Source organism: Panulirus ornatus, chromosome 4 (genome assembly GCF_036320965.1).
Source record: "Panulirus ornatus isolate Po-2019 chromosome 4, ASM3632096v1, whole genome shotgun sequence".
Lineage (NCBI taxonomy): Eukaryota > Metazoa > Arthropoda > Malacostraca > Decapoda > Palinuridae > Panulirus > Panulirus ornatus.
The window spans coordinates 8328396-8340895 of NC_092227.1; positions in this window are offsets into that span (position 1 = coordinate 8328396).

Below are 12500 nucleotides of genomic sequence, written 5' to 3' on the forward strand. Positions count from 1 at the left end.
TATATATATATATATATATATATATATATATATATATATATATATATATATATATATTCCTATGAATCCACGGGGAAAATGAAACACGATGTTCCCAGGTGCACTTTCGTGTAATAATCACATCATCAGGGGAGACACAAGAAAGAAATATAACAGTCAGTTGATATATAACGAAGAGACTTAGCTAGGACGCCATTTGGTAAACATGTGGTAAACTTGTTTACCTGATCACGTGCAAAACTATGACCCTTTCCAATATATATTCCCCCAGTGTCGAAGATGGCGACTTGTAAGAGGGGCGGTAGAGGGTGGCTGGAAAGACTACAAAAGGAGGAGCAACGCAAGGAGACAAGTGAGGAATCTTCCCTCTGAAGCTCAGTCATCTGTTCTTGACGCTACCTCGTAAGCGCGAGATATGACGTGAATGTAATATATATATATATATATATATATATATATATATATATATATATATATATATGAACAAAGTGCATATGGAAGCACACCTTCACAGAACATACAAACCTCCAACAGCCAGGATCGAACCCGGGACCCTTGTGCAACAGGCGGGAGCGATACCGCTAAGCTATGATCGCCCCTAATAGAGAAATGAATATTCGAATACTATGTTCTCGAATACCCTTCGTCTCACGTTGGTGAGCAACGGGGTCTACACTGGTCATTTGATATATATGATATATATATATATACACATATATATATATATATATATATATATATATATATATATATATATATATATATATATATGTGTGTGTGTGTGTGTGTGTGTGTGTGTGTGTGTGTGTGTGTGTGTGTGTGTGTGTATGTGTGTATATATAAACAGCCATAAATAGTTCTGATAACATTTGCAGCACCATTCGCCACTCAAATACATTAAGCTCCCTAAAACCACGGTACTATTTCGTTCAATGGATATTCTGTGTTAACATTAACTCTTTTATCAACTCAGTCATGACTGGGACACCATAGATATCATTTTCGTGCTTGTGTACGTTTACGTATATAAAGCAATCAAAAACAGTCACGGTATATGTAAAAACAAGAACACACATGTAACATGCATAATTATACATAATCATAATCTATTAACCTATGATAGAATTCCATAAACTAATCTTTTTGTTACCCAGGGCTTCACATCCTGAGGGCTTCTGCTTCGCACGGCAGCGCTACCTCCGCTAGCAGGGAAAGTAGACTCCCTTGGAGGGAGTGAGCTGTTTGACTAGACTGGACCTTCCCAGTGACCAAGCCTCGCCAAAGTTGACTTTTTACTCGCCCAATATGTACAAATACCTACATGAAACATGAGTATATATACGCCCATTAACACAACTAACAACAACACACAGACACACACACACACACACACACACACACATCATCATCATCACCGTCCCTGACCTGTCGCGAGTTGTGTGCCGACACGTACATGGATGCAGAACAATGGAAGGCGGTGGCGGTCGTTCACATCTAACATTGAGGACAAAGCGAGACACGTCGCGCCTGAGTCAAGCTGGACCCATCGCCCTCAAAGACGCGAACGGAAAGGGGGTAAAGAAGGGAGCAACAGAGTTAATTACCAGGATCAGGAAAAGGTGATTTACGCCGGAAGGTTAAAAGCCTCAAATCGCTTTTCCCCAACATGGAAGAGTGAATAGCGAGGGGTGACTTGACCAGTATCTTTCAGCTTGTATAACACTAAAACTGATGACGCCGACGGCGAAAAGTTCTTCGAGCGATGTGAGGACAGAACAACTTAGAGAACATAACACGAATTTCACAAGTGTAAAAGTTATATAACAATAGATAATGTTAAGGCGATGGGAACACACGAAGTGTAAAACTCCCTCCCCCGTACCGTATAACACACACACACACACACACACACACACACACACACACGCAAATCACACACACACACGCACCGGGTTCCTTGAGGTAGGATCATAATGCACTGCCACACAGGCACGACTCCACACAGCCTACGGAGCCTCACCCCTGTGGACGTCTTCGTTAAGCTGATGGCCCGGCTGGCTGCTAGGAGGGAGGGCGAGGCGACGGAGGGGCGGGGAGGTTAGAGGTCCCCGGCTCGTGGGGAGCTTACCATGCAACCCTCGCCTCACTCCTCCCTGATTACTCCACCTTTACGACCCAGGGAATGGAATAACTTTTGCCTCGGCTCTCTTCTCTCTCTCTCTCTCTCTCTCTCTCTCTCTCTCTCTCTCTCTCTCTCTCTCTCTCTCTCCTTCCATCTCTTTGTTTGTTTACCGGCGGTTCCGTATCGTTCGACCTTCCCCATCACACTATGGCCCAAGGGACTTTCTGATGAGCCAAATGGATTTGTCTTTCGTCATCTTTTGCGGTATGACAAGGTAAACAACCATGAGACATGAACAGTAACAAAGACAATGAAACAATCATAAACTAAAGCTGGTCTCTGCATGTGTTGGAGGCCCAGAGACATCTCTTGGAGGTCTAGAGACATCTGTTGGAGGTCAAGAGACATCTCTTGGAGGTCTAGAGATATCTCTTGGAGGTCTAGAGACATCTCTTGGAGGTCAAGAGACATCTCTTGGAGGTCTAGAGACATCTCTTCGGAATCAAGAGACTTCTCTTGGAGGCCAAGAGACATCTATCTCTAAGGGGCCTAGACACATCTCCTGGATGTCCAAAGACATCTCTTGGAGGTCCAGTGACATCTCTTGGGGGTCAAGAGACATCTCTTTGGAGGTCCAGAGACATCACTTGGAGGTCACAAGACATCTCTTGGAGGTCCAGAGACATCACTTGGAGGTCACAAGACATCTCTTGGAGGTCATGGAGACTTCACAGGTGTGTGTACCGCCCCTGAATCTCCCTGCAATGATCCCATATGTCTTCCGAGATAACCACTAAGTTGACATACCTGCTATTTTTTCCCTACCATCATCTTCCACGCGGGTGGTGAGGGTGAGGAAGCTAGCCAAGAAGACCCATGGAATGAGGCATACAGCGTAGGGAGATGGAACACTAAATCCCTTCACGTACCTGGGAAAGAAACATGAAGGTATGACGATGAGGCAGAATTGTCAACATTCCACGGCTTACAGGGTAAGAAATGCTTCAAACTCTTCTATACCAATGAATACGACGATGATATTGGTGATGAATGTGACCCATAGAACAAATACATTTTATCGCAACAACCGTGACTGGGTGAGGAGAGATACATCAGAAAATGTTTGAGATGAAATAGTTAGATCCTAGGTTAGATAATGAATTTCGTCTAAAAGGGGAATTGCTACTTACCTGTGTACATGTGTGTGTGTGTGTGTGTGTGTGTGTGTGTGTGTGTGTGTGTGCGTGTGTGCTTGAATCTTGTGCACCTCTACAGTTCAAACATTGCCATCCACAGAGAGGATTCGAACCCCTGCCTTTTGTGTGAGGCAGTCGGAAAAACAATCCCATAGTTTCATCTACAAACAAATCATCCGCTCCACCCTAAACTACGCCTCACCTAGTGGGTCATCACCCACTGTCTCAACCCCCAAACAAAATACAAAAACAAATAACTCAACCTTGTGTTCCATTCTTTAGCGGCCTATACTCACAGATCCACCTCCCACCCACCTTACCCCAGTAAACATGACACTGACAAACACATACCAACAGTAATGACTTCAACAAGTACGATGCAACTGCCTACCCAACCCAGTGTTAAATGTCCCCCTGCCAGACGTACACCCACCTGAAACTACACTCTCCAAATATGTATGAGTAACCAGCTGCTTCTGTGCCGCAGGAGTTCCAAAAAGGAATATAATGAAACTTTTGTGATGAGAGAATGAATGAGGGAACTACAGCAGAAGTGAATAATACGAAGACCTTTACAAAATATTTCAGTGTACAGAACAGGACATAACAAGAAAAGTTGATGATACACTTGAAGAGTGAAGAAAAGTGTGGGAAAAAATAAAATAAAAATCTGTCGCTAGGAGTTCGTATTCATAATTCTCGCAGAACCTTATGTGTGTTAATAAGGTTCAGAAAACTATCACATGAAACATTAAGAAAACTTGTGAGAAAATGGGGGGGAAAGAATAACCATAATAGAAAACCCTATTGATTGGAATCGTAGACTGTTACAGGAAGGAGAAACCACACTAATGTAACCACATTAAGAGCCCATTTGACAAGAAACCAATAGTGCTGAGGCTGTGAACCGGGTGGAGGGAGGTAGAGAGAAAGAGCGCGTGGTTCATTGGCTTGCTCGATTGAGCGAAGCTTCGACTCTCCCGCAGTGAACAGTTAGCATTAAGCGTCATGGTCAATAGAGCTGGGTAGTTTGTGCGCGTTATCGTGATGGTAACGTTGTCATTTAAGGTCACGGTGATATACCACGATAGAGTGTATAGCAGCTTTATTTTCGCTACGTTCTCATTTTACACACACAAAAAAAAATGTGACCATTGCTTTGTGCTATATGAATGGTCACCGGGGAAAACATTTCTTCTTCTTCTTCTTCTTCTTCTTCTTCTTCGAGAGAGAGAGAGAGAGAGAGAGAGAGAGAGAGAGAGAGTACGACCAGCTTTTGCCATGTAGCAAGTGTTGCGATCGCCAAATAAGCCGATCTTTTTCGCTAGCCAGGTTATCGTAAAGTCAATCATTAAGCTCATGATGGAACCCTATTATCCTCTTTACATTATATATATATATATATATATATATATATATATATATATATATATATATATATATATATATATATATATATAATTGGAGGTAGAAAGATGGAGTGAAAAAGATTTTGTGTGATCGGGGCCTGAACATGCAGGAGGGTGAAAGGAGGGCAAGGAATAGAGTGAATTGGAGCGATGTGGTATACCGGGGTTGACGTGCTGTCAGTGGATTGAATCAGGGCATGTGAAGCGTCTGGGGTAAACCATGGAAAGCTGTGTAGGTATGTATAGTTGCGTGTGTGGATGTATGTATATACATGTGTATGGGGGTGGGTTGGGCCATTTCTTTCGTCTGTTTCCTTGCGCTACCTCGCAAACGCGGGAGACAGCGACAAAGAAAAAAAAAAAAAAAAATATATATATATATATATATATATATATATATATATATATATATATATATATATATATATATATATATACGCTGGCCCGTTACCACTATACACATTTTCTTAGGGTAACATTTATATTTTTCTTCAAGTACGAATGTCCTCTGATCAGTTTTCTAGCTGACTGCAGCGTCTACAGAGATGAAATATTCTTCATCTGTGCTACTGATTATTTCTTCCATTAGTTCTTTGTTCAGTTCTATGTAATTTTATGAATTTTTTGTCAGCAATCTTTCATTTTATTCTTCAAGTGCCTCCATCTTCTCCTCTACTGCAATTCCTTTTCATTCCCATTTTCATCAGCTATTAATCCACGTTTTCTGTCTCTCGATGTCATCTTTTTCAGCCCCCAATAATCTCTTTTGATGAGTTCTGAACCCCCAGCTCGTTGTTTTCTGTCCCACGAATGGCTGTCAATGTCGATGTTTACGTCGCTATCTTTAAAAAAATACATCTTACGAGTATATTTTTCCTGCCGTCAATTCAATCATCTCTTTTCCAGTTTTGATGGTCAATGTGAAGCTTCGAATCATATCGTCCACTTCCGCAATGTTTTCTGAAATTTGTTTCTCTTCTGGAATGTCTACATAGCAGGTTGTGGCTACTTTCATAATGTTATCATATACCTCAGTGCCAATGACGGGTACTATGTTACTCGCGAAGGGATGGTTTAATATGTTGCTGTCTCACACATCTTCAATTATCTCTTCAGGTTCTTTCTTTCATCTGCAAAAACATTATTCGTTGTTTTACATCTTAATCTACTGTCACCCAAACTATATCATACCTTCCTCCCTATGGAAGGATATATATATGTATATATATATATATATATATATATATATATATATATATATATATATATATATATATATATATATATATAGTGATTTTCCTGAGTCTCTTCCTTCTTTGTTGTTCCTACATTCAAGGTTTTACGCCGTTCCCTCATTTGGAATAAGTGGGTACGTAGTAACTTCGCCCAGGATGGCCAAACTTCCTTTCTTTTTCTATTCTATTCGGGTGTTCTACAGGATTTTATGGGATCAAGTATGGAAAAAAAAATGTATAGTGGTCATAGTGAACATGAGGATGATGATTAAGATCTCGGTGGTAATGAATGTGAACATGATGGTGGGTGATAATGAACATGATGGCTTATGATCGTGAACATGATGATACGTGAAGAACGTTGTGGTGAATGAAAGTGAACTTGATAGTGAGTGACAGTGAATACTGGTGATCACTTGCAGTGAGCAAGATGAAAGAATGTGGTGGTGAGTGAAAGTGAACATGATGGTGATTCAAACTGAATGTGATGCTTACGGACGATGAACGCAATGGTGATTGAAAGAACCTCTTCGTGAGAGACGGCGAATCTGACTGACCACAGTCAGACATTAAGACATCATCGAACAAAAGAGAGAAAAAGAAAAAGTTTCATAAAGGAAAAAAAGATTCGTAAGGGCCCTTATTTTTCGGAAGGGAGAGGTCAAAGTTTATGAAAAGTTTTTTTTTTACTACACAATTCCATTTTCTTCGACCAATATCGACAAAACTCACCGACAGTGACGCTTTTCACACAATGGCTCGAATATGTCGGGTCCCATGACTGCCTGATTGAATCGTTCGCGGATGTTGGCCAGCGTAGTCTGTATTCTAATTTGCCCTTGTATGTGTGCGTGCTGTCGGACGCTCCGCCTTGTTTACTGCGTACGCTATGGGCACGGTGGATCTCATGGTGATGTGTGGAGGGAGGGAGAGAGAGAGAGAGAGAGAGAGAGAGAGAGAGAGAGAGAGAGAGAGAGAGAGAGAAAGGCGGCGCGGGGAGGGGGTGGCAGGGAGGGAGGGAGTGGGTGCAAGCCACCATCTGTGACTCAGGTGATGGGGTGGAATGATGAATGTTGTGTTATTGTTTCCAGTCATAGAGAGGGAGGGAAGGGAGAGGAGGAGAGGAGGGGAGGCCGACAGCCACCAGATGTCGTGTTGGCATCTGCCATCCCAACCAGGCATTAATAATAACTTTTCTGTCACAACTACGACGACGGTATCGGAAAACAACGGCGGACAGGCGAAGGGTTGGTTGGTTCATGCCTGATGGAGAGAGAGGGTGGCGGAGCGAGGTGAGGATTCCATATTTCTGAGGCACGACGAGGCAGGAAATGTTATAGCAGGCGTTTGAGTTGATAATGATTGCTATCGTCCGATGGATGTGTTGAGCAGTGAAGGACAACATGATGGTAGGATACACATGGTTCATCGTTTGACTCGTGAAGTTAGGACTGAAAGAAAGAATCTGAAGTACACATATATATATATATATATATATATATATATATATATATATATATATATATATATATATATGGAGCGATGAAATGAAACAGATTTTGAGTGATCGGGGCCTGAACATACAGGAGAGTGAAAGACGTGCACGGGATAAGAGCGGATCGAAACGATGTGGTATTCAGGGGGTCGACGTGCTGTAACTGAACTGAAACAGGAAATGTGAAGCGTCTTGGGTAAACCGTGGAAAGGCCTATGGAACCTGATTGTGGATAGGGGGGCCGACAGATAGAGAAAGGACGTGAGCGAATGAGGCTTTCTTTCGTGTTTCTGGCACTACTTCGCTAACGCAGGAAGAGCTAACTTATTTACGACCCTGGTAAGTGTAAATGATTCTTTCCTTTCCCACGTGAGGTTGTGAACGTCTCTCTCTCTCTCTCTCTCTCTCTCTCTCTCTCTCTCTCTCTCTCTCTCTCTCTCTCTCTCTCTCTCTCTCTCTCTCTCTCAAAGATTTCTCCGTTTTGGACATAACGTAAACATCTCGATGACCATCCGGGAGATGGAGGTCAGCCAGCCTTTGCAAAACGTGCCACACGAAAGTTCAGTTAACCCGGGATATTCAACGTTAAACTAAATGTTGTTTTTGTTTTCAAAAAAGGACATTTCATTTTTTTCTAACTTCACCTCAGTGACGGATGATGACTAACAGGATGAGAGTTACGGCTTGATGAGAGAGAGAGAGAGAGAGAGAGAGAGAGAGAGAGAGAGAGAGAGAGAGAGAGAGAGAGAGAGAGTCAAATAGACACACAGACCTCACAGACCCAAGGTGGTCTGGCCTTAACACTAAAAGAGAGAGAGAGAGAGAGAGAGAGAGAGAGAGAGAGAGAGAGAGAGAGAGAGAGAGAGAGAGAGAGAGAGATGGCTCAGTTTTCAGGCCACAACGCTACAGACCCTCCCACGGGGGATTTCGTGTCAGTGATGTGGAACATGTAACCATTTCAGGGTTATATAGCGTCCTGACAACTGTGTATGTGTGTGTGTGTGTGTGTGTGTGTGTGTGTGTGTGTGTGTGTGTGTGTGTGTGCTTAGACTTACATATGTAATTATACGTGCATGTGTATGCGTATGAGTTACTTTTTTATTTGTGTATGTGTGTGTCTGTATGTATGTGTACTTCTGTTATTTCATGTTCGTGTCTTTGTGTCAGTGAGTTTGCGTGTGTGTGTGTCTGTGTGTTCAGTCCTGGCAAAATTCCAAGCACGCATCAGATGACAGACCCTCATGATGACGTTACTCGATCACTGAGCAAGTGTTTCTAGTTTATATAGCAATTCTTAGTCATCAGACTAGACTGGCTATGTTTGTCAAACTGGAAAGTCAACAGCCATCAGACTGGACTGTCTACAGACATCAGATTGGACTGTCTACTGTCATCAGATTGGACTGTCTACAGCCATCAGATTGGACTGTCTACTGTCATCAGATTGGACTGTCTACAGCCATCAGATTGGACTGTCTACTGTCATCAGACTGGACTCGCTACAATCACCAGACTTGTTAGCTACAATCATCAGACTGGACTGTCTACAGCCATCAGATTGGACTGTCTACAGCCATCAGATTGGACTGTCTACAGCCATCAGACTGGACTCACTACAATCACCAGACTTGATTGTCTACAGTCATCAGACTGGGCTGTCTACAGCCAGCAGACTGGAATGTCTACCACATCCATCGGGCTGGACTAGCCACAGTCATCAGACTGGACTGTCTACGTTCATTTACACTGTACTGGCCACAGTCATTAAGACTGGACTAGCTACTGGCAACCAAAAGGCCATCAGAGCTACGAGGACGAACAGCAACTTTCATGTTGCTGGCCTTGAGTGTGTGTGTGTGTGTGTGTGTGTGTGTGTGTGTGTGTGTGTGTGTGTGTGTGTGTGTGTGTGTGTCAAGTGCCAATGAAGGTCTCCTGAGAAAGGAGGAGGAGGAAGACGTGATAACCAAAATGGATGTGGAAGGACCAAGGAACGGACCGTCGTAATGGCTTGTTCGGAACGTAATGGGAAGGGATTCGGTCCCGAAATGGATGGAATTGGAAGGCAGTGTAAGAATGTTGGGCGAGAGATGCTAAGAGGTCTGCCCAGCTGATAGGGCGGTCTGACTGACTCCGATGGGAAGACAGTAAACATGCGATAATGAAAGTCGAAAAGTCGACCAATAACTGAATATAGAAAGGCGTTTAAAGAATCCTTGCGTTAAATAGAAAGAAATTTAAAGAATCCTTGCGTTAAATAGAAAGACGTTTAAAGAATCCTTGCGTTATATAGAAAGACGTTTAAAGAATCCTTGCGTTAAATAGGAAGAAATTTAAAGAATCCTTGCGTTAAATAGAAAGAAATTTAAAGAATCCTTGCGTTAAATAGGAAGAAATTTAAAGAATCCTTGCGTTAAATAGGAAGAAATTTAAAGAATCCTTGCGTTAAATAGAAAGAAATTTAAAGAATCCTTGCGTTAAATAGGAAGAAATTTAAAGAATCCTTGCGTTAAATAGGAAGAAATTTAAAGAATCCTTGCGTTAAATAGAAAGAAATTTAAAGAATCCTTGCGTTAAATAGGAAGAAATTTAAAGAATCCTTGCGTTAAATAGGAAGAAATTTAAAGAATCCTTGCGTTAAATAGGAAGAAATTTAAAGAATCCTTGCGTTAAATAGGAAGAAATTTAAAGAATCCTTGCGTTAAATAGAAAGAAATTTAAGGAATCCTTGCGTTAAATAGAAAGAAATTTAAAGAATCCTTGCGTTAAATAGAAAGAAATTTAAAGAATCCTTGCGTTAAATAGGAAGAAATTTAAAGAATCCTTGCGTTAAATAGAAAGAAATTTAAAGAATCCTTGCGTTAAATAGAAAGAAATTTAAAGAATCCTTGCGTTAAATAGAAAGAAATTTAAAGAATCCTTGCGTTAAATAGAAAGAAATTTAAGGAATCCTTGCGTTAAATAGAAAGAAATTTAAAGAATCCTTGCGTTAAATAGGAAGAAATTTAAAGAATCCTTGCGTTAAATAGGAAGAAATTTAAAGAATCCTTGCGTTAAATAGAAAGACGTTTAAAGAATCCTTGCGTTAAATAGGAAGAAATTTAAAGAATCCTTGCGTTAAATAGAAAGAAATTTAAAGAATCCTTGCGTTAAATAGAAAGAACTTTAAAGAATCCTTGCGTTAAATAGAAAGAACTTTAAAGAATCCTTTCTGTAGAATAGAAGGAAATTTTGAAGAATCTTTACTGTAAAATAGAAAATAATTTAAACAAACTTTACTATAAAATACAAAGAAATTTAAAGAAATTTTACTGCAGAATAGAAAGAAATCTAAAGAATTTTTGCAGTAAAATAGAAAGAAATTTAAACAAACTTTACTATAAAACGTAAAGAAATTTAAAGATATTTTACTACAGAATAGAAAGAAATCTAAAGAATTTTTAGTGTAAAAAAGAAAGAAATTTAAAGAATCCTTGCGTTAAACAGAAAGAAATTTAAAGAATCTTTACAATAAAACAGAGAGAAATTTAAAGAATCTTTACAATAAAACAGAAAGAAATTTAAAGATTGTTTATTATAAAATAGAAAGAAATTTAAAGATTGTTTACCGTAAGACTGAACCAAAATCTAAAAATGCGACTGTGATCTGTTCACTGTGGACACGTCTCACATGTCTACCTGGACCTCAATCATTCCTCTGAGAGTCTAATAAACCTCATTAGTAATTTTCATGAATCATCGGGATGAAATTTCCTGCTCACTAACTCTCTGCGACAGTGGCTTGCACCGGTGGTGTCCCTCGGCTGGAGATGGGGTCATCCCTTCCACCGCTACTGCGCGAGGCGCAACACGTATACTTCCCCGAGTAGTACCCAGCCTTCGTGTTACAACGGGTAACCCTGGTGTGGTGGCGGATCCACCACTGAGACACCCTACCATGACGAACCTGCAACTCAGGATCGGATCAATCTGGCTTCTGCAAAATGAGCCCACGAATCCGGTCGGCCTTTGGTAAGAAAACGCAGCGTGGATAATGGAAAACAAGTGGATTACGAACAGACCCATCAACCTAGCATTAGGGATCAATTAATTCTGTACGTGGCAGGAGGAACTACTAGTAGGTTGATACGAATACAACAAGTGCGAAGGACTGAAAACTTGCGAGGGTCAGTAGGTGAAAACACCTGTCTGTCAGCGAGCGAAAAAGACCGCACGGTACCCCATTCGGCTCGAAGAGAATTCGAATCGATCTTGGGTGAGCTGGGTACAGGACTGGCTACCATAGCCCCGACTCTCCCATCATGATGGGTGAAGAGGCCACAGTCTCCATGGGACCAAGGGTGACCCCCTGGGCCCTCCCCCCCTCGCACACACACACACAAACACACACACACACACGGACACACAGTGTCTGGATGATGAGTAAATCATCCACAGCTTCGTTGTTGAGATAAGTGAACGGAGGACCTACACCTACTACAAAATCTGAAGAGAATAGAAAGAGTCACAATCATTCCAGGACAATGGGAGGATGATACGTCGTTCCAGCAGTTTTTCCAGCATTGTGTAGCCCAGCAACGTCGAGGTACTGGACTCAGAATCTCTCCCCTACTGACGACATTTCAACGCATAAACTTTAATAATTGCCTTTAATGCACACCCATAAAGCCAGCATGGGTCTGGGACATTAATGCCCCCCTCCCCCCTCACGAACCTTTTCTTCTGGCTAAATGTGTTCCCGTTTTCCATTCCATTCGGGGAAGCATCATAGCCCTTATTTTGAGGTATCCACGTCTGGGTATCACATAATCAACCTAAAGCAGTCTGAAGCAAAGGATCGAACTCCCTAATCTTCCTATACACGGACGTTCCAAGGCAACTCTCGTCTTGAACAAATGGCAGACACTGGCACCGACTCTGTCTATCATCAAGTTAGACTGTATACTGGTCACCATGATCGACAGGCATTGCCTCCAGCCATCAACGCCTCCTTGGTAATCATATTACTTACATCCTACATCCCTGGGGACTCCTGTACCACAAGGT